The sequence below is a fragment of the Fundulus heteroclitus genome, chromosome 23 (assembly GCF_011125445.2).
Source record: "Fundulus heteroclitus isolate FHET01 chromosome 23, MU-UCD_Fhet_4.1, whole genome shotgun sequence".
Classification (NCBI taxonomy): Eukaryota; Metazoa; Chordata; class Actinopteri; order Cyprinodontiformes; family Fundulidae; genus Fundulus; species Fundulus heteroclitus.
In genome coordinates this window covers 34,017,134-34,039,603 of record NC_046383.1, presented here as the reverse complement: position 1 = coordinate 34,039,603, position 22,470 = coordinate 34,017,134, and the positions used below count along the sequence as shown (strand labels likewise).

The 22,470-nt window shown below is 38.9% G+C and overlaps 1 protein-coding gene across 1 annotated transcript in view; it reads left to right on the top strand.

The window, feature by feature from the left end:
• il1rapl2 (interleukin 1 receptor accessory protein-like 2) overlaps window positions 1–22,470 on the top strand; it is a 536,417-nt gene that overhangs the window by 1,313 nt on the left and 512,634 nt on the right. The gene's annotated exons all lie outside the window — the stretch shown is intronic.

Genomic DNA, 22,470 nt, shown 5'->3' with positions numbered 1-22,470 from the left:
CACATTGACCAGGGGACATTTTGGGGTTATGTGCTCTGCTGGGGTGTTTACTTAGTTTATGGTTGCCATGTACTTGTAACTCTACTTTTCTGTCAGATCAGTCAAAGTCTCTTTACAAACTGTTTGTCACCCACGGGACGTAATGTTGCGGTCAGTTTTCTTATTTTTAAATTAATTAATTTATTTTGTTCATAGGTTTTTATGCTACAGTTTTCAATATTTGCGATAGCTTGCTGCCCAGAGCTGCAGGGCCCGGGGGGCGCGATAAAGAAAATGTTATCCATCAGTTGCACACCCTTTAATTTCTTACTTATGTCCATTACTTGATCATCAATTCTCCCCTGCAGTGTACCCATTGTAAGCACTGGAGGCTAATATTCCTGTATACCATGGGTGGCTGATGAAGCTAAAGTTAGTATCCGATTCCCATGTTTTGGTGCTATCTTAAAGGGTTATTTCATGTTTTTATGAAATAACAGTCTCGGCTGTATTCGAACATTTCTGTTCAGAAGAATATTTGTTTAAACCTCATTTGAATTATTTTATATATAACAGAGTAAATTAATATCATGTAGATAACCATTCTTTCTGCTTCGTAACATGTCTGATAGCTTACATAATAAAAAGCTCTTTTTTGTATAATGGGCTTTGTGGAGGGAGTGGGTATGTTTGTTTGCTGGTAGGGCTGCTGAAGGAAGAGGTTTTATCATCATGTAATATAGACAAAATCTGCTCTCCCAAGAATAGGCTTCAATGCTCCAATGGCTCTCAACATCAGAAAAGGCGTAAGGCATTTCAAGTTCTTTTGACTTCATGATGTGTATCATTCTTGATATATTTGCATATTTTAATCAAATTCCTCCAACATGTTTGAGCCACATGTGAGAAGACCTTGGGAATTCAGATAGACCATAAAGACCATAATGTGTGCTTGATGTGTTCCCACAAGACTATTTTAAAGTTCCAACAACTTTTCTACAAGCAGACAGAGCTAAAAGCCCCACTACACAAGCACCTGGAGAACAGCCTACACCATTGCCACTTATGCTGAAGTAGTGTGAGTAGAGACTGCACCCATTGCCCATGCAAACAGCATACGGCATTCACTGAAATGAATCAGGTGAAGAAATTAAAACAGGAATAAAAATGTATTTGCAACAGTTAAAGTTCTGAACACCGTCGTTGGCTTAGTCACAGTTGGCTTCCACCTGACCAACTACAGCAGTCCCCATAATGGCTTCTGACTCATCAAAAGCAAAGTGTGGCTCAGACGCTTTAAGGTTGAACCCTAACATCACTTGGGGCAAACTCAAATGCTTCAGAACCTTCATAGGAGTCCATCAGAAGTTGCTCGTCTGCTCTAATGTTTGGCAATACAACATGGCAGCCTCTTGTCAGAATCAGAATCAGAAATACTTTAGTGATGTCCTTCACCCAAAAGGTTAAAAAAAAACGTTGTATTTTGTGAAATCCTGCAGTGGAAATCTAAACTTCATCTACCAGCTTTTGTTTTTATCCCCAGTGTACATACAAAAAAAAAAAAAAAAAAGAATGACTCAAATCACTGAAAAGTTTCTTTACAGCAAGGGTTGAGATATACTAATGAAAGCAATGGAAATCAATACAATTATCCTAAGAAGAATACAAAAAAAACCATGATCATTGTGTGTGAATAATTGTGTTTTCACGATCTTGTGAGACGATCATTTTAAAGCTGTGGAAAACAAAGTTGAATACTTTTTTGTAATTCAGAGCACGGCCATTGGGCTTCCCCTTATTTATTCATCGGGCTGTGTGCATGCAGGAGAAAACATGAGTGTGCTAAAAGCCAGACATCATATGTGAAAACACACTTGCCTCAGGGTAGGAAAAGGGGAGACGGGACGAGAGAAGAAGCCTGGCATTGTGGCTTAAAGTTCCACCTGAAGAGATGCAGGACATGCGGAGTGATTGTACGGTTCGATCAGTTTGGATTTGCGCTTCCCTTCTGCCTTTCTGTCCTTTAATCATAGAAGTTATTATGAAACAAGAGGCTCCTGAGTACAGACATGAAAAAGGTTCCCCCGTGTTTCAGACAGAGAAGTGAGGCACCCACACACTCTCATGAGAAGAACTAAACTGCATTTTGAGTCATCTGTAGTCTCTCTGTATCTCTTCTATAGCCTCTTTGTGTCTTTTCTGTCTCCTTCTGTTTTCCTGTTTGGCTGTAGCGGATAAACCTATTTTGTTTGCTGCAGTTTTCTTTGCATGCCTGTCTGATATTGAGACAATTGTATTTGGTCACTTTGCATCCCCCTGTGGTCCTCTCAATTGTCTTTGTGATTATTTAACTTCTCTCAAGGTTTATGGGTGTAATTTATGCCACCCTTGAGTGCTGAGAAGTCGGCTAGAACTGAGGTTCATCACAGTTAAGTTCATCACATTCATTAGGTGAATTCGGAAGGTAATGGATTCCACTGAAATTTATTTAGCAGTAATAGTGAATGAGGTCGGGTAGAAATATATGCCAAATTCTGGGGATTTTTATTGGCAAAAGAATCACTGGAACCACATATCATTGTCCTTCCAGTCCACAATTACTTACTTTGTCTGGTTCATCACAAAGTCCCATCAAAGTATTTTATTTGTAGAAGCAGTGAAATGGTTGTGAATATTTTTACAAGGCGCTGCATTCTTAGTTTTTTTTTTCTCTGCTTAAATCGGTTTCTTCAGAATTACTTTTGCACTTCTTTCCAACGGTTCCACATCCTTTTGTTGCCATGTTAAACTTTGTTAGTTTTATCGACTTTTATCTATTTCTGCTCATTAACCTCACCTGAAATTCTGCTGAATGCCGTGTCCGAACACTTCAGCAAAAAAACCCCGTGCCCCTTCAGCTGCATGGCCGGGGTGATGCACCTTCAGCTGAAAGGCAACTGTTTAGGCTTCACTGTATAATTTTCCCATTTGTTCAAGTCTTCCGGAACACAGACGCCGTTTGTGCAAGTGCTTTACAGCACCAGCAGGTGCTTTCTCTCTCTCTCTCTCTCTCTCTCCGTCCCCCGCTCTCTCTCTTCTTCCTCTCCGTGTGAGCATCCACAGAGGAAGAGAGGTTTTGTGAGCGTGTGTGTGCCAGTGATCGGTGACAGAGAGTGAGGATTTATAGTGTTAGCATCGCGCTGAGGAGGAGGGAGTGAGACAGAGTGGACGTTTGTCTTCTGGTCCTCTGTGTGTATGGGGGTGCTACAATGCATCAGAAGAGTGTTCATACACACTTGCACACACTCATAAACAAAAGGGGAGCGAAGCACGGGGTTTAATTATCTCAGCCGTTTAGCGACAAGGTGAACATCAGTTGTCAGAATAGAGGGAGACAGAGGAGAGTGCTGCTCCTGCTGTGTGTGCGTGTGTTTATGATACAGAAATGGTGGCGTATAGATCTTACCATTGGGTGGATGAACCGGCATCAGAATGTCACGCTGACCAACAGCAGCCATTTATAACAAGGCCTGGGATCGGAGTGGATGGTTTATATCGGGGGATGCAGCCACGACAAGGAACATCAGTAACAGGGGGTAGTAATGTTGATATATGGAATTATTTTCAAGTCATGTAATGAGACTCTACATGTACTGAACAGTATCAACAAGAAAGGCACAGTCCTTTTGTCTGCTTTAGAAAACACAAAAGAGCCGGTCCCATCTGGTAGACCGGTGTACCGGGTTTTTGTTCAGGGTTGCCTTGTATTTAGCTCCTGTCATCTTTAACATATCAGCTTCAAAGACTCTGCAGACTGAATGCCTGCCCACAAAATGATGGTGTGTCTAGGATATGTGCTCTGTTAATTTGCCATTATTCTCAACGTTTTCCATCAACTCTAGTCAAAAAGTACTTTTGAAAATAACAATCTTTTTTTTCAGATATTAAAATACTTCTCCTTAAGCACACATATTTGTTTTAAAAATAATTTGATTTAGTGAATAAAACTGTATGTTGGCAAAAGCTTTTGGTCGTCTGCCTTCACACATATTTGAACTTGAGTGACATCCCAATCTTAGGCCGTAGGACTTGGGGCCCACCCTTTGCAGGTTTTTAACATCCTCAATTCTTCAGGAAAGGCTTTCAAAAAAATTTAGGGGTGTTTTAATGGAACTTTTAATCATTCTTAGAGCATCACATTCACGAGGTCATATGCTGATGTTGAAGGAAAAGGCTCAGAAACCCCACTCACGTGCACGCTGTTCCTGAGCTAATCCAGAGGCCGCATGAAGCTTGAAGGTCTGTGTCTACAAAGTGGAAATTTGACCCCTGTAAACCTGAGAAGTCACTGACCCAGTTCTTTCATTTTCTGTGACACAACCCTTTGTCGTAGCACCATAAAAGTTAAATGTGAAATATTTCGTAAAGAGGAAATTTCATGTCTGAAATATTGCACAGGTGGCATCTGGTCATTGACCCACACTGGAATTCATTGAGATGCTCTGATTAACCAATTTGTTCCCAAATGTTTCTAGAAGCAGTCTGCAGCTCTAGCTTCTTGAACCTATTCACCCTATAGCCCTCTGAGTGATTTAAACAGTCGAGTTCAATTATTTGGAGAGTTGAGTGAATACTTTTAATAAAATACCCTCCCTCCCCTGTTTTTCAGGTGAAAAATATATAACACAGTGAATATATGTCACATTCAAGGTGGAAAAACATTTGAAATTGTTTATTACTGTGTCAAAAGTCTTAATTATGTTACAAATTGGTATTCTTATACCCACTGGATGTCAGAGAATGGTGTAGAACAGGAACCAAATGTGGAGAAGAGGCTGACAGAACAATGTACAGTTTTACTTAATAAAAACTGAAGTCCAGAGCTCAATCCAAAATAATACATCGCAAGAGGGCCACAAAGAAAACATGCCGGTGTGATGAACAGGATGACGTGACCAAAAGAAGACTAATGTAGAGATATTTAAGCTGGAGAGCTGATTACAGAACAATGAGCAGATGGTTGATTAGAAATTGATGTTGATTACAAATAGGCGCACCATTCATATTATCTTACACCTAACTTTTCTGTATGTACATACATGCCACCAAATTCCTGACAAATTATGAATACTTATATGTACAATAAATATATTTATAATGTTTCTCTTTTATCTTCTGTTTTTACTCGGGGCCTCAGAACAAAATGTTGCTCAAATGTACGCCGTGAATGTGCAGTGGCATGCCAATTAACTCTAAGGCTAAGAAACTGGGTCCAGCTGTGAGGGAAGACATGCAACTGAAGCTGAACGAAGGAAATTGGAGAAACGGCTGATAGAACACACAGGGAGGAGGGGAGCAGTGTATAAAGACCAAAGCAAAGAACAACACAAAACTACAGTTCCAACCATCATGACACTCTATGTGTGCCCAGGGGCTAATTACAAAAATCCAACACACAAAAGGAGTGCTCAGAATCAGCCGAATCACACAAAAGCATCAAACACTCCAGGCATTTGCTAACAGTTTACAAAGAGCCACAGTGAAATAACCCAAGCGGCCCGGAGGAGAAATCACTCCTTGGACTTCTACAACAGCGAGGCAGAGGCATGTATAAGGTGTAGACGAATCCAAACCAAACTCGGCTATTTTGTTAGGAAATAGTTGACGGGACCCCAAGGGGGTTTCATGATAGATAGCCTTGCAGAGCCCAACACTGCGCTTGGGCAGGACCAATCCCAGGCTGCAGTAAAGTCATCCCTGAGAAACAGCGGGATGGTTGTTCTGTTGAAAACAGCAGAAAGACATGGATAAAAATTACTATTTGACAAGAAATGGTAGGAAATGCAAAACGCTTTTAAACAACTTGTGTAAGAGTAGGGGGATGAAAACAAATAAAAAGTGTGGTGCAAATTACAGAAAGTGCTTTAGATAATGCAGCAAATAAAATCCAAAAGTACAATGAATAAATGAAAAGAAAAGAAACAAAAGGGAAAGTGGATTCGCTGCTGGGAGGAAGAAGGAAGAAGACAAAAGGGAGAAGAGCTGAAAAAAAAAAGGAGAATTAAGTTGAGAGGAGGAGCGTAGCGGGACTTACTGCTGTTTATTGCAGTGTAATTGCTCTGTGGTAAAACAAATTCATTTTGTCCCTTGGTGCTCATGTGATATATTAAATTCCCGCGCAGCAAGTGAAATACAGCTAAAAAGAGCCCCGCAGTTTTCTCCAAGGCCGCTATCTACCATGTTTAGCTCAAAGAATGTAAATAATTGTTCATAAAATACTTGTTTGGATTTAAGAAAAATCCAAAGAGGCAAACAGAAAAAGAAAAACAGGAAGTATTATGGGAGGATAGGAAGGATAGTAAAGGTTTTTAAAAAGGCAAGGGGGATTTAGTGTGAGAATATCTATAAACTGTGAAAATGATGACAGGGATCAGAGTCAAAAGACAGGAGAGCACGAGCTCAGACGGTCGACATGGAAAGATGCTTCAAAAGACTAATAAGCCGCATTGCACATTCACAATTTTGTTGCTTTTAACCCTTGTTATCTGTTTTTGGTTTTACTCTCATCAAGCTGTTTCCTGAAAATCCTTGTAGATCTCAGATGATTCCCAACCTAACCTAATTCTAAGTGGTTACCTAACCGCCAGTGAAGTGACCCTTTCCTCAGGGACATGCCGGCTCACCAGTGTTACTTCCTGATGGTTGACCACCCTTACTCTTGCATGAAGCATCACATCCACAATCTCCACACATGATAAAACCAAATGTGTTCAGTTAACTGACTGCCACCACTGGCTCTTCATTCAAATTGCCAGCCGCGAGCCTTAGCTTAAACCTTAAAAACAAACTGGTGGACACAGTAGTTTTATCACAGGCTCAGTGTTGTACCATTTCCCATCATTCTGCAGGACCTTCAGCAGCACGTGGACTCAAAACATGCGGAAACAAGTTGTTCGTTAGTGAACAAGAAGTGATAAATATTGTTTTGAGTAAATTAGGATTTGCTGCTGATTTGTCTCATTTAAATAATAATTTTGCTCTGTCTGCAATCTCCCTTCATGCCACCTTCGCTTATAATAATTATTAATCAGTGCAGCGCGTGACCCTAAAATGTTGCACGTCTTCCCTGTTTTAATGGTGCGATGGCATTCATTATGAATAATCCTCAGGCTGAAACTGCTCTGGGGATCCCAGGAGTTTAGAAACTAGAGTTGACAACTTTCATTTCTAGATAGAGCCATGATCGAATAAGTCCTATAACATAAGAAAATAAGACACCCTAACCATACACGCTGAACAATGATGCCATTTTAACATTGAACATGATGTCCTCATGCAAATGGGACTCAATATTAAGTCCACACATGAGCCTAATTTACACTTCATTCTTTTTAAGTTTTAAACTGCCTTTAGGGAAAGCGTTTAAACCCTTAGAACTTCAATAACATGTTGAATACACATGACCGAAAATCATTAAGAAGCCCAACCCAAGTGTGCCAATTAAGCTTCACACACCACAAATGGAAACTGAATGCAGAATTTATTCTTAAACTATTTACACTCTCTTGAGCGTTTAATATCATCATGAGTAAAAGTAGTCAGTGTGTTTGTTCCCTTGACATAGTGAGGAACCCACATGAAGACTCAGACACACTATAGTAGAGAGATGTTGCTTTAAGGACTTCCTTAGTTCTTCATGCATTGATCCAAAAAGATGTCAGAGACATTGTTCTAGAGGTTTTGGTCTATTTTTATTCAATACTATCTGCTGCACATCTATGTTGTGAATTTCCTATTCCACCCCATGGTAAAGGTGCTCTTTTAGACTGTTGGGTGCCATGGGAGTCCAGTAAACTATTTTATCAATTCAAGAAATGCCTGTGAGATGATTATAGCTTTGTGACATTTCCCTGCTGGAAGCAGCCATCAGAAAATCACAATGGAATAGACATAGCCAGCAATTATACTCAGGTAGACTGTGGTGTTTTATTAATATGTGATGTTGGCCAAGAAAATGTCCCCCACACTACTATACCACCACCCTCAACCTGAACTGCTGAGCCAAGGCTGGGTGGGTCCCTGCTTTCATGTTGTTTACACCAAACATCTGAAAGTTGGGGCTGGAGTTGAGATTCATTGGCCCAGGCGTCGTTTTTCTAATCTGTAATTGTCCAGTTTTAGTGAACATGTGTGAATTATAGCCACAGTTTCCTGTTCTTAGCTGACAGGAGTAGCACTTTTTGTGGATTTCTGCTGCCATAGCCCATCTGCTACAAGGTTGGACAAGTTGGGAATTCGTAGATGGTGATTCCACATGCCTTGGTTGTAACAACTGGTCATTTGTGCAACTGTTACCCTTTTATCATCCTACTGTAGTTGCCATTCATTGGACATTGCTTCTGTTTTTTGAACCATTCTCTGTGAACCAGAGTGATGGCTGTGTTCGAAAATCTCAGCAGATCAGCAGTCTCTGAAATACTCAGATCAGCCTGTCTGGCACCAACAACCATGCCATATTCAATGCTGCTTATATCCCCTTTCCACCATTCTGTTGCTCACTTTGTAGTTAAGCAACTTGTCTTTACCATGTCTAGATGCCTGGAGTTATTGCCATGTGATTGGGTAATTCACTGCTTGCGATCACAAGTATTTGAAGATGCCTTATAAAGTTATCGGGACATATATTAGCAGGGTCCTGATTAGAGATAATAAACATGTAGTGTAATCCAAACTGCCACCAAACATCACCATCTACAGGTTATGCACTGACAAGATGACTCCTGGATATCCTTAGCAAAAGAGGAGAATTCATATTTTTTTAAGGTGTCAGTTGTTCAGTAGGAAATATAATTTCCAGCAAGAGCTGACAACATGCCTGCTACTGCAGAACCACAAGTATCCTTAGGGGTTAAATGCTGGATGTAACGTAAATGATACATGATGTACATTTAATGTTTAAGATGTGTTCCTGGGAACTCATATAAAGCCGATATGTACCGGGTAAAGAATCTAATATATACTAGGTTAAAGGTTAGGAAATATACAGCATGCTACAGGAAAAATGCAGTATGTGTTTCAGTAAGGCAAGGCAAGTTTATCTCTATAGCATATTTCAGTAACAGGAAAAACAGTGCTGTACATGAAGATAAGAAAAGTAAACATACAAAGGAAAGTAGATTGCAGTAGAATCAAGAGAAGTTTGACTACAAACTTAATCTAACAATATTTAAGTGAACTACATCTGATTAAATTGAACATTAACATTTAAAGGCAACTCTAAACAAAAATGGTTTTAGTCATGATTTAAAGGAACTGAGAGATCCCATAACACTTTTACAGTCTTCTGGAAGTTTGTTCCAGATAAGTGGAGCATAAGACCTAAATGCTACTTCCCATCTAGTTCAGGTTCTGGGTATGCAGAGTAGACTTCAACCAGAAAACGTGAGTACTCTGGAGGGTTGATAAACGGATTACACATTACAGAAATAACATTTATGTAATGTATTTAGGTTCTAAGCCATTCAGGGATTTATAGACTAACAGAGTTATTTTAAAGTCTATTCTCTGAGATACAGGGAGCCAGTGTAAGGACTTTAGAACTGGGGTTATGTGCTCTACTTTCTTAGTCTTAGTGAGGACGCAGGCGGCAGCGTTCTGGATCAGCTGCAACTGTCTGATTGACTTTATTTGCAGACCTGTGAAAACACCATTGAAATAACGATTTGACTAAAAATAAACACATGGATTAGTTTTTTGAGATCCTACAGAGACAATATTAATTTAATCCTGGAAATGTTCTTCAGCGGATAGAAGGCCTACTTAGTAATTGTCTTTAGATGCATTTACAGGTTCAGGTCTAAGTCCATCACTACATCCAGATTTCGGGCCTGATCAGTGGTTGTTAGTGTTTGCCAACTCTTGATCGCTCCTCTATTAGTCCAAAAATGATTAGTTCAGTTTTGTTTTTATTCAGCTAAAGAAAATTTTGGCATATCCATGTACTGATTTCGTCCAAGCATTTACTCAGCACTTGAATGGCTTCATAGTCACCTGGTGACATGGTGATGTAGAGCTGTGTGTCGTCTGCATAGTTATGGTAACTGACGTAATAGTTTTTTATGATCTGAGCTTGAGGGAGCATGTAGATATTGAATAGGATTGGGACCCAAGATTGAACCTTTGGAAAACCCACAGATGATTTTTGTCATCTCACATGTAAAGTTACTTACTGACAAAAAAGTCCTTGTCCTTTAAGTAGGATTTAAACCAGTCGAGTGCTGTATCAAGTGTAGTACCATGGTGGTATGGTCTCTTCCTTATAGTGAGTATAGCTTTACCTGAGACACAGTGTCTGAGATCTGTCTTATTCTGAGGGCATTTTTTATAGAATCTTCATCATCGGACATAGAGGGTTTACTTAGTGTAGCATGAGATTAGGTTCCAGTTTTTACTACTAAGTGAGATTCTGTGAAGTTATCGGTTTTGCCATCCATAGTACTTACTGTCTTCTGGTTTCAGCTGTCAGTAACAGTCTTACTGTAAAAAGATGCCATATTCCCAAACTATTTTTTTAAAAAAGTGAAGAAACCCTGTGAGAAAGGCTGTCAGCTATTCAGATTGGGGCCGTATGTGACATAATATCCACCATATTAGGATTTTAATCATGTCCACCTTTGCAAGATAATGTTAAGTTTGTTACTGTTTTCTAAGCTCAATGACATTTGTGCGGTGAAGTTATGTCGGTAGAAGATGTATTAACCCACCTGACCAAATAAATTACTCTTAGGTTTTCCAAGAGTGGAAAACCAAATTTCGTAAATTGGTGTGGTAACGCTATGTGTGCAAGGGTATCAGATACATTAAGTTAGAAAGCTGTGACCCTAATCACAAAGAGCCATGTATATTAATGTAGACAAAGGAGGCAGATCTAAAAAAGTGAGATGATGTGTAATTTTGAATCTTTCGTCAGGCACATCTTCAGCCCTTTTGCAAACCAGTGCTTTTCTGTTTTCTTTTGTCATGCTTAGGAAGAGTACACCTTTTTCCTCTCTTTGCTTATTTGTAGCTTCTCAAAATGAGTCACATGGATAAGAATAAAGTGTCCAGTTTAAAACACAAAAGAAAAAGCCAGGTTAACAATTCAGGCTGAAAAGAACTACACAAGGTACGCCAACCATACAGTAGTTTTGTGTTCAAAGTCATGTGAAAATAATTTATCCTGCAGAAACTACAAAAATATCCATAAGGACTTAACTATTTTGCCAAGGCTAAGAGTTAAATAATAGAAGATACTTCTTTAGAGCAGAAAAACAGGATTCTCAGGAGCTCTTAGGTTGTGTTTGTGCTATATGATTAGTTGTATGCAACATCGGATGTGTGATGTTATTATGACTTGTGTATTGCAAAGTTTCAAAGAGCAATTTTGATCAAAGTGATGTCATACAATGTAGAGATCTTCACATTTCTTTGAAACTCCAGGGTAATTTGATGTCATGCATGCTAAAAAGATCAAAGACCTGTATTTTTGTCATAGGAAAGAAACTGCCACAATGGCATTATAGCAAGAAAAGCAAAAAATAATTCAACCTGCAGTATGACTGCATATGCCTCATACAAAAGGAGAAAGCAGACTTTAATGAGACTGTCTAGAAATAGCAAGGCCATTCAGGGTCACTTTTAATTTATACCTAAATTGACTTTACCACAAGTGTGTGACCCAGGGTACCTCAAAAGAGGAATTATCCTACCATAGGTCATTTTATAATTTGATTTTCATCTGTACGTTTTAAGATGGAGCTTTCTGTATTTAAATTAGTCTTTGTGGGACCTTTATATGCATGGGTTTGATGATTAGTGTCAATTGATGCACTTCTAAATCTGGTGGTCATCAAAATTGTCCAATGCTGAATCTGTCCATTACACTCGTGTCAGTTTGGATATGTATTTATTTATTTACAAAGAGAAAATGCATATTAATGAACACAAGATAAATATGCATTTTCTAGTCTCCAGTCTTTAGGGAGGCAGAGTCACCCTCAATACATTGGAAAAACAAACAACACAACACAGTACACCAAGAACAACAGACAATAATAAGATACAAAATAAATAAATGCAACATTACCTCAGACCATGTAACAAAAAACATTGCTGCCCTTAAAAATTAAAGAAAAATAATGCTAGAATTCATTGTAAATTCTTATTTCCTTAAAATAAAGAATGTTTTTTCTTTAAAATCTCTTCTCTTCCCCTCTTTGCTCCTGTTATGCCTACATTTCGATACAACTACAAACAATAAATGACAGCATTACCATCCCAACTGACTATTTTTAATACCCAAAGTTGTCTTTTTGTGTGATTAATTTTTGGTTACATTGTAGATGATAAGGTCTCAAAACGAAAAAAAAAAAAACAAAACAAAAAAACTTTAATGACAGTTCAAAGCTACACAATTTTTGTCAAAACATCTGCAACACAAAAGGCAACGTTTGCAATTTATTCAACTAACTGAATGTTGACCTACTGTATTTTACGGACTAAAAGGCGTACTTAAAATCTTTAAATTTTCCACAATATTTGATAGTGTGCCCTATAGTCCAGTGCACTTTATATATGATTACCGTTGTGCTTAGTGACCAATTTTATGTGGTACAATGTGCTCAAAAATCTGTTAAAATGTGTAAGCACAACTTTGGTTAGCAACAAAGCCGCTCTGCTCAATGGCTATTCGGAGCATTACGGTACACTGTGTCGGTACCTGATTAGACCCCTGAGCTGTCTACAACACTGCCTGACTGTAATCTCTAAACTAAAAGTGCATTCATCTAAGGCAGCCGCACCTGGAGTACGTGCTAGTAGCAATAAACCAAGTAAGTTAATTCAGTAAACCAGTGAAGTTTATTACAATCAAAAATGCAAATTAAGTTTGAGCTAAAGAAAATGCTGCAGCATCTAAAAAAACGAAACAAATACATTACCGTACTTACTGCTGTTAAAGTAAGTGTAATGGATACAGCACTGTTACATTTCTACAATGAAACCTATAATCGTAATCAGTTACAATTTTTACGTTTAGTGTTGGGGAACTACCCAACTCTGCTGACAGCCACACGCTGTGGCGTGGGCACTGTTACTACTGTTTTTAGCATCAGTGTGGTGTTTAAATGAATAAAGAGAAGGTAAAGAAACATAACAGACAATGGAAGACGTTGTCTTCCAGCTTTAAGAGAGAGAGATCCACTTCTGTACATAGCTACCAGCAAAATGCATCTAGTATGGCGTTCTGCTTGAACTAGCTGCATCAATCCCTCTACTGCTTCTACTTCTTGTAACCCACTTTGTTATTGAGCTCTTACCTTGCCTCTGGGTCAGTTCTTATCCTTGCGGATGTCAGCCATTGCTTAGATTTGAGCCCCGCAGCTCATAGGGATTCAGTGATTCAGAGTCTTGCTTATAGTCAGTATAGTGCAAGCCAGCTGACATGAGGGCTTGATGTAGGATTATTTGGATGAATGATGGTGTAAGCACCAGGATGACCTCAAGCGGCAGTGTTTGTGTGTGGTCTATCATTTTGTTATGGTTAACTCCACAAGTTTTTTTTCCCAACAAGTGTTTAATAAATTAGATTGGCTTTGGTTTTAGACTTTCTACCAACTTTGGTTTTGAGTGAATATGTAGGAGGCTGTAGGGGGGGGGGGGGGGGGGGGGGGATATCCTTTACAGTTTTTTCCCCCAGCATCATGAAAAAGAAAGCTAAATGTCCTGCACATCACAGCATCTGCTCTCACAGACCTGTTACACATGGTTTGGCCACTTTGAATGATGGCTAGACAATAAAGACTATTTGCATTTAAAACCAACTGGATTTCACATTGCAGCAATTTTCCTGCTTGTTTTGGGGGAAAAAAACTTGAAAGTATTGCATTTTGCAGTAAATCCCACTGTCTAAACACAACTTCTGATTCCAGGCTTCCCGCTGCCAGTTTTACATCTTGAGCTATTTGTCCACATTGTATCAAGATTTTACAAAGTGATCAGATGCATGTGTTTATTCTTTTAGAAAAGCTCTTCATTAGCTTGAAAAGTTTACTTTTAACAAACCACCATTTTTTGACTGTATTTTTACCTTGACACAAGTGGTTCAGCTATTATCATGTAATTATAGTCATAAAGGCACAGTTGAATCTGATTCCAGCTGCAATCAGTTGATCCTTAATGGTATAAGTAAGGAGTATTTTTGATAGGCCAGCCACTCTTGGGAGATTCACCACTGTTTTATCAATTTGATGATAGCAGCTCTCACTGTGGGGCGTGAAGTCCCAAAACCTTTTAAACCTCTCCACGCTGATAGACGTCAATGCAATTGCTTTTCTTGTCCAATCTGTTTTTGAAGTTGCTTTACATCTGGGCATGACAATTTGTTTTTGAGATATTTAAGCCTGCTTCATGTTGTCAGAGTCAAGTCAAAGTCAGCTTTATTGTCAATATGCAGTGCGTACAAGTACATAGAAAATTCGATTCTCTCTGACCAAAATGATAAATGATAAAAAAAACAAAGTAAGGCACAGGTCCTATTGTAGTGATCTGATTTCTTATGTCTGTCAGTAATTACCCCTGGCATGGCCCATGATACTGAACTCAACTTTTCAGAAAATGTGGTTAATCACAATTATTGCATGATTTAACAAAGCAGGGCAGGGTCAGGTTGGTTTAGACAGCTTTTTTTTCCACCACTGAGTGCAATCATAATTAGAAAACTGTGTTTTTTATTTACTCAGATCATCTTTGTGTGATATTAACATTTGTTTGATGATCTGAAACATTTAGGTATAATAAAATATTGAAAATCAGAACAAATGGAAAGAAGGTTTAAATCCTATTAAATGAGAAACATCAGCCAACAAAATATGGAACATTTCTGCTAGGTCCATGATTCCCTTTATACACATTACATAATTCCCCTTGTCTTACCACTCTGGGCATTGCTAATTAGTTAGGCTATGATGAAATGTGTGTGTCTTTAAAAATTCTATGATTAATGATTTGAGTACATTATTTGGCATCTTTCTACATTTAAAAGTGATCTGTTGGTGTTAAACAGCGCAGCTGGGTAACACTACCCACCCACGTTTGCAGCTGTATTTCGCACTATTTATTTACTGTCTGCTGTCTGTGTTCGTGGGATTGTGTGCGTGCCGTTAGCGGGAGTTCAGTGGCGGGGCATCCAAGGGGAATTCAGCCCCAATCATTTAGAAACACACATTAGTGTTGATGTGTCCTGGCCAGTCCTGTGCCTGTAAGGAACACGTCGCAACTAAGCTAATTTGGAGTCAATAGAGGCCACACACACATACACACTTAAAAGGGCAATGGCCATCCGATGAGAAAAATGCAGACAAAAATATTAGAGGTAAACATTTTCAGACATGTTAAAGCTGTTTTATTATTAATAGATTAGTTCTTACAACAATCATTTCCTGATGATTACATGTCAACAGAATGCTCTGACGACGTTTTTTTCTCACGTTCAGGTCAAAGCTTTATGATGCTATTATTCTGCAGCACATACTGGCTGTATGGGGTTGCCCTCTATATACACCCGGATGCAAATACTATCAGGTTTTAATGATGAAAGGAAAGTTACTCATACAGCAGCATGGGCTACATAAGGTCTTTTAACTACAATGGATCACACAAGAATAACTGGTATGCATAAATGACTGTTGGCCATAAATGACTCTGCTGCCACTTTTCCATGTTTTGGCCAGATTTTGTGAGATCTAATAAGAATAGATTAGAAGCATCACATTGGATCAAGAATCTGTATTGTCATTAGGTGTTACTATAATGACACTTTGGTAGCTCAGAATTCACACAGATTACGTATAACACACAGACACAACAATATATATATATATTTTTACTTAACCTTTATTTAACCAGGAAAAAATCCCATTGAGATTAAAAAACTCTTTTTCAAGGGAGTCCTGGCCAAGAGGCAGCAAAGTTACATACGGAACAGAGATACATTACATTAAATGACAGGTACATAAAAAAAAAACATATCAAGTAAAACAATTACAGATAATTGAGGCTGTCTCAAATTCTTTCATTTTCAACTTAAAAGCATTTAAGGATAAAAACTCAGTCAACGTCTAGTCTTCTAGTCTCTCATGGCATACTTACTTTTCTGTGTAAGCAAGGTACAAATGTTAGAGGGGTGTAATCCAAGAAGGGCCTTGTAAATAAAAGTGTACCAATGACACTGCCTCCTTGTAGAGAGGGAAGGCCAACCCACCCAAGAGATGTTTTCAAACTTTTATTCATTTAATTTTTCCAAGAAATTGGTCGATTGCACCAGCAACCCTTCCTGAGAAGCAATAGTCCTTAGCGGCTTATGAGATTCTGTTAAGACTGATGGGCAGCTGTGAAGATGCGCATCACAATCTGGCCCTTGTCAGTGTCTCTCAGTGCTTCCCTGATGTCAATTGCTTGCTTTGCATTAGTTGTAATGGGTGAAAGGTGTCATATTAATTTTACATCAAGTTTTGGAAAGACCAAATAGTGACAGGAATCTAGAAGTTGGTATACAGGTGAAACTTAATCATTTGCTTTATTCTGTTGATAGTTTTCTTAGTCAGTTTTTACATGAGATGTTTCCATCAAATGTTGAAAACGGTACATGGGTAGCCACAAACTTTAGTACAGTTTGCTCAGGATAAATTACTGTAACCTAATTGATTATTTCATAATAATCCACGTACAAAATCAAGATAAATAATGATGTCAAAGCTCCTGTTACACTGTTATCTACCTCGCTACACATTTTGAAGTTTCTGACAATGGTTTGATGTGTGTCTGAAGAAATTTGTGGGGCCCTTTTTGATGCAAACCTGTTTATAAAAAAACAACATTGTGCATTCAACCTGTCTACGTACTACTGTCAGAAATCCTTCTCAGTTGGTTAAGTATATAGCACATTCACAATGTGCTGTCTCTTTTAAATAAGTCACATTTTACACAGTGCATATGCACTGGACTGAAAGAGTCAACATTTACAGTGTTGTGCCAAGACGGGATATGCAACCTCTGCCTCAAAACTGTACCGGACAGACATAAAAGAAATAAAAAAAGAAATCAAACACAACCTTTATCACACTGCATGATGCCAGACTACTTGATGCAGCCACAGAATCTATTCAGACAGATCTGACTAAAGTACTGGTTCATCAATAAATGAAAAGCAAATTACTGAAAAGAGTGTGAGGGGCATGAGAGAGAAGACAGGGTAGTGGAAGCAGTGGCAGCAATCATCCTGCACACTTTCCCCAGAAAACTTCTGACACTGGTATTTGTGGTGGCTCATCTTTGGCTGGGAAAGAGCTGAATCAGCAGCATCTGAGCCTGTCACACAGAACAATCACAGACCACCGATTCAAGCTTACACATGATCCTGGCTATGTGGGCCCATAATAGCTCAGTGTGACCTTTCACAAATTGGCCAACAATATGGAGACAGATGATTACGATATGACTTATTTTTATAGAAAGAAAAAGAATTATGGTGTGAATTGTGGTTTATTGTGGATAGGGAGAAATTGACCAATATTTTCTTTTACAGTCAAACAAACTGACCATATGTTTGGAACTGTGACTTTTACTGTCAGTGGTGTGCATGTTTGCTGATACAGTGGCACTACATAATAAATGGTGTGCTGAAGTGGTCTAATGGGCAACTTTTAGAATTTTAGAATAATAAATAGCTCTCGTGAAGTTCTGGGTGTATTCAGTGAAGGATATATTACAAAAATGTAAAAACTTTTATATTCAGTTTTATCAATATCAAAAGAAAGATCTTAGAAATAGATTCAAAATTAAGTGGAGATTGTTAAATTTAAACAGTCTAAATCGATGTAAATGTAGGTGTTTAATGTGCACATTAGCTAGAATAGGCATAGCTGGGCATGAGTCCTACCAGGAGATGTGGCAGAGTACTTCCAACAAGATCCTTGGTGTGTGATGAATATGCATAAAAAGGTATTGGTGGTATACATTTTCCACCTTTGCTGTTTGGAGCTGGAAGTGAATTCCCTGCAACAATCTATTGTCTGGGTGCAATTCTGCCTGCTGCACCCTGAACCTTTTCAGCACCTTCCATCTTCCACCAAGCTCTGTCTCCACTCCACTAATCATCCACACCTGTTCAGCCTTCAATCATCCTGGGGTCCGTTCTTCGTACGTCGCTAACTCAGTTAGATGGATTTCATTGTTGACGATTTGGCATGATCTTGGATCGTTTGGTTCTTCGAAAGACATCCTGCACTTGTTGTCATAGCAACATGTGCGCCAGCTTAAGCCTGCTCGAGAGCAGGCTTATTTCATGTAAACAAGATTAGATCACGGCTGTATTAGCGGAGGAGATAGGGTAGTCTGCCGTAGCCATGTCCATTTTTACGACTACAACCTGTTGCGGAAGGTGCAAGAATAATTTGCAGAGTTTTTCGAATTAATCACGTATTGCGCAATAGACAGGATCCTTTAGCGCAGCGCGACAGTGTAATTATAGAGAGATTTTCTTGGTGGCTGTTATAAACAGACAAACACATCATTTAACAGTGGCTTTTAAAGAGGAAAAAGTGGTGTTGGAGCCATAAATCTAAAATATTTAAGTTATTTGTATGATGATTGGCTTTTTATTTTTATCCTATTCCGTAAGAAGATTTGTTCTGGCCATTTTATTGTGAAGTTTAGTTTTACTTTGAAAGGCTTGCTTCCTGTTGAGCCGTATATTGTATTAGAAAGAAAACTATGTATGGATTATCTAGACACGGAGCAATACAGTTTTACCGTGTAAACTGTGGATGATTGGAAAATGAAAATTTTCATTTATTATGGATAAAGATTTTTTTTGTTAAAATTCCCAGTTTGCACGTGTCCTTTACTTCCCGTGTCTAAAGAATGACACTGGAATTTGGATCTCTTGACATAACAAGTGCATTTTTAAAATAAAGTATAATAATTAAAGGCTACCATTTTGTAGAATATTCTTGTATTTCACTTTTACTTGTCCCCATGTTCTAGTGTGTCCCGTGGAGGCTCTGATATAAAAGAACAAAGTCAATATGAGATTATTAAAATGCAAAAATTCATACTGTAGAAAGTGATAGAAACATCTACCATGGACAGCATTTACGCATTAATTTGTCTGCTACTTTCTGCCAGCCCTCTCTCCTGGCTTTAACTGATTTTTAGGTGTTTTAATTAATGACTCAAATTCGGCATAACCTTCCAAGCTCTTGTTCTGCTTGGGAGAAAAACTGTGGGCGTTCTTTGGCCATGCTGAACAGCCAATAGCAGCGCTGCTGATCATTGTTTCTACTATCGATACATTTCCCCTTTTAAACAAACGCATGAACGCGCAGTTGTCTCAGATAACTCAATCAAGCCATACTAATCATAAACAACAGGTGTGTTCGAAGAACCCAATTAGCCGGATCATGATTAGCCGGATGAAATTATCTTGGATGTGTCATTTGATCTCGGATGTTTTAAGCAACGTACGAAGAACATACCCCTGGACTCATTCCACCTGCAAGCCTCCCTATATAAACTCTCTCCAGTCAGCTCCTCACCACCGGTCCATTTCCAATGCCCTCAGTCAGAGATTCTCCCACATCTGGCTGAGCATCAATTCTCCTTAGTATGGCAACCAGAGATTTTCCCGTCTGGTCACCAGAGCTTCCCGCGCCTGTCTGCACCTCCAAGTGATCTCTCAACTGTGCTGCCGGTTTCCCCTGTTACTCCAGCGTTCCAGTGCTCCAAGTAAGCTCTATACTGCCCTGCTGAATCTTCTGCAGCCCCCTTGTCTCAAGAACTTTCTCTCTGCCATGCTGCTGGATTACCACAGCCCCTGTGTCCAAGAACTCTCTCTGCTGAGCTGCTGATTCTTGGCGCTGCAGCTCTCCAGCTTTCTCCAGTCCTTCAGCACCTCCAGTCGTATGGCTCCTGCATTCACTTTCCACCTGCTCCATTCTGGTATAGATTCTGGTTCTCCTCCCTCCACAACCCATCCTTCCTTCAAACAAACACTCAGAACTAAGCTCTGTGTGTGTGTGTGTTCGGGTTCATCAGGACAAATCCTGACATCTATAAGGACTAAATGTTTTTTTTATTTATTTTGTTTGTTTCTTTTTACATTCAGGTATCCATTGAACCTCTAGGAATGAAAGTTCAATGCTGTATGAGTATTTGATCAGTTGGGGCCACTCATGATTACTTGACACATTCAGGTCACCGCTGCAACATCTCATTAGCACTTGTGCTGCTTTAGAAACAGCCACGCAAATGGCCAGTGAATGGTGTCTCAAAGGTATGACAATCATGACAAGGAATTTTGGACAGGTTCAAATAATCCATACCTGTCTGTGGAAGATTATATTAGGTATGCTACAGTATCAAACACCAAGAAAGATTAATGTTTATAGTGCTGTTGATCGATTAATAAAAATTAACAAACTAATCTGTTAAATAATTAATTGAGATTAATCACATTTCAAGTCAGCTTATAATAAAAATAATTTAAATCAATTAAGTCCTCAGTTCAACAAAAATGGCAGTAGATGGGCTGTGTTTGACAAAACCAACAGTTTTTCGACATTTGGTTAAAACAGCATCATCCACTGTCACCCGATTACAGTGATTGCTCACTGTAAACTGTGTATAGAGAAGAGTAAGGCAGATGTTCATATAGAAGGACTCTGGCAGCTTCTGTAATGTTTCTTCCGTTCTTGTGCGACAGCCTGGATGGGCAGCTTCTGCATAGTGGCGCTCAGTAAGCTTACTTAGTTAATGCGAAGGAGCATAGACACCAGTTAATAAAGTGATGATCACACAATAGCGCGACAGCTGAATGGCGTGTTTTCTAACAGGCTTCGCTTCGTTGCTTTTTTGTTTCCGTACGTCTCCTCTATTCTGGACTTTATCATTTACCTGCATGACAAACTAATCAGTCTTGTTTTCTATCCCTAGCTTGACTGACAAAACGGAAGTGTACGGCAAGGCAAAGGGGTGACTTTTCAAATTAATTGTTGTTAATTTATTTTATTGTGTCAAAGTGTAAAAAAAAAAATATGCAAAAAGTCAACACAATCACTTGAACAGCCTTAGTCATTTATATAGTCATCTTTATTTAAATGCTACTGACATGCAAGGTAAGATATGCAATTGTGTGATGAGGATATAAATCAGACACAAGCTTTCTTTAGCCAAGTAACGTCATTTTACAGACTTGGGTCTCTGCTCACATTTCTTTGTTTTTTTTCACCCTCCCTCCTCTTCTTCTTTTCCATCCTGGCAGCATCATTTTCTGTCTGAGTCACTCTGCATTCCTACAGTCCCCTTTCCTCTATACTGAAACTCTGCATTGCTGTCAAATGTCTCAGTTCCGTTGAATATAAACTCTGCATCCTACATTTGAAAGTGAAACAAAATGAAGCATATAGAAAAGCAGGGCAGTTTTATACTCCAATCGTATCCCCCAAGCTCCACAGGCCTTGTCCGGCTCCTCCTGTTCATCTCTGTGAGCAGCCTATTCCCTCTCAGCACATCTACTAGTGTGTGTAGCCTCTTCTTCGTTGACTTAACGTGGTCTGACAGAGCAATCCCTATGGATTCTGATCAAATAGAGCAGTAGTGTACACAGCAGCAACAGCGCAGCCCCAGTCTGCTAAAACAGCAGCCGTAATATGGCAAAGATCAGCGTCCTGCGGAACTGATTCAACACGTTTATCTGCTGATTCTACGTTGTCGGGCAAAATCATTTCAGTGATGGAAGGATAGTGTTAAACTTATGGCAGGAGGATAGTTTAGCAAACCATGCTGCTTCTTTTAAACACGATTACTCAGTACACTTTTCATTGTACGCTGTGCAACCATTTTATAATACCCTGCATTTCTTAATGTTTTGCTTCCCAGGAGTCAGGCTTTTTTTGTTTAGGAACTTTCAAAGTCTGAAGAGATCTTTTAAACTGGTCTTGATCAATAGGTTTTGAATCTTTCCAAAGTTTTACCTATTTTTTCTCTTGTTTCGCAGAGTAAGATTTAAAACTGAGGAAAGTGAACTATTGAAGGACAAAGATTCCAGGCCTAACAACTAACAGTTGATCAACAGTATCTGAAACTCCGATCTTTAAAGATCCACAAAGGACCAGACAGCTGATCACTGACTGTGTGCCAAGTTTTCAGCTATTGTTGATGATACAATACAGTTTTGTCCATGAATATACTGTGTAATCTATGGTATCCAACCAAATAAATGTAATCCAATTATCTAGTAGCAAAGTACTAAAGATTAATATCTGTCCTTTGCTTAAAGTGGAAACTCTACACTGCTTCATTGTATGGTCTTCGACAGATTTCTTCTGTTTTTGCTTAAATGTCAGTTCATATAAAAAAACAATTATCTGACAACAATAACCTGAGCGAATACAGAACAAATAATTTAAAAAAATAGTT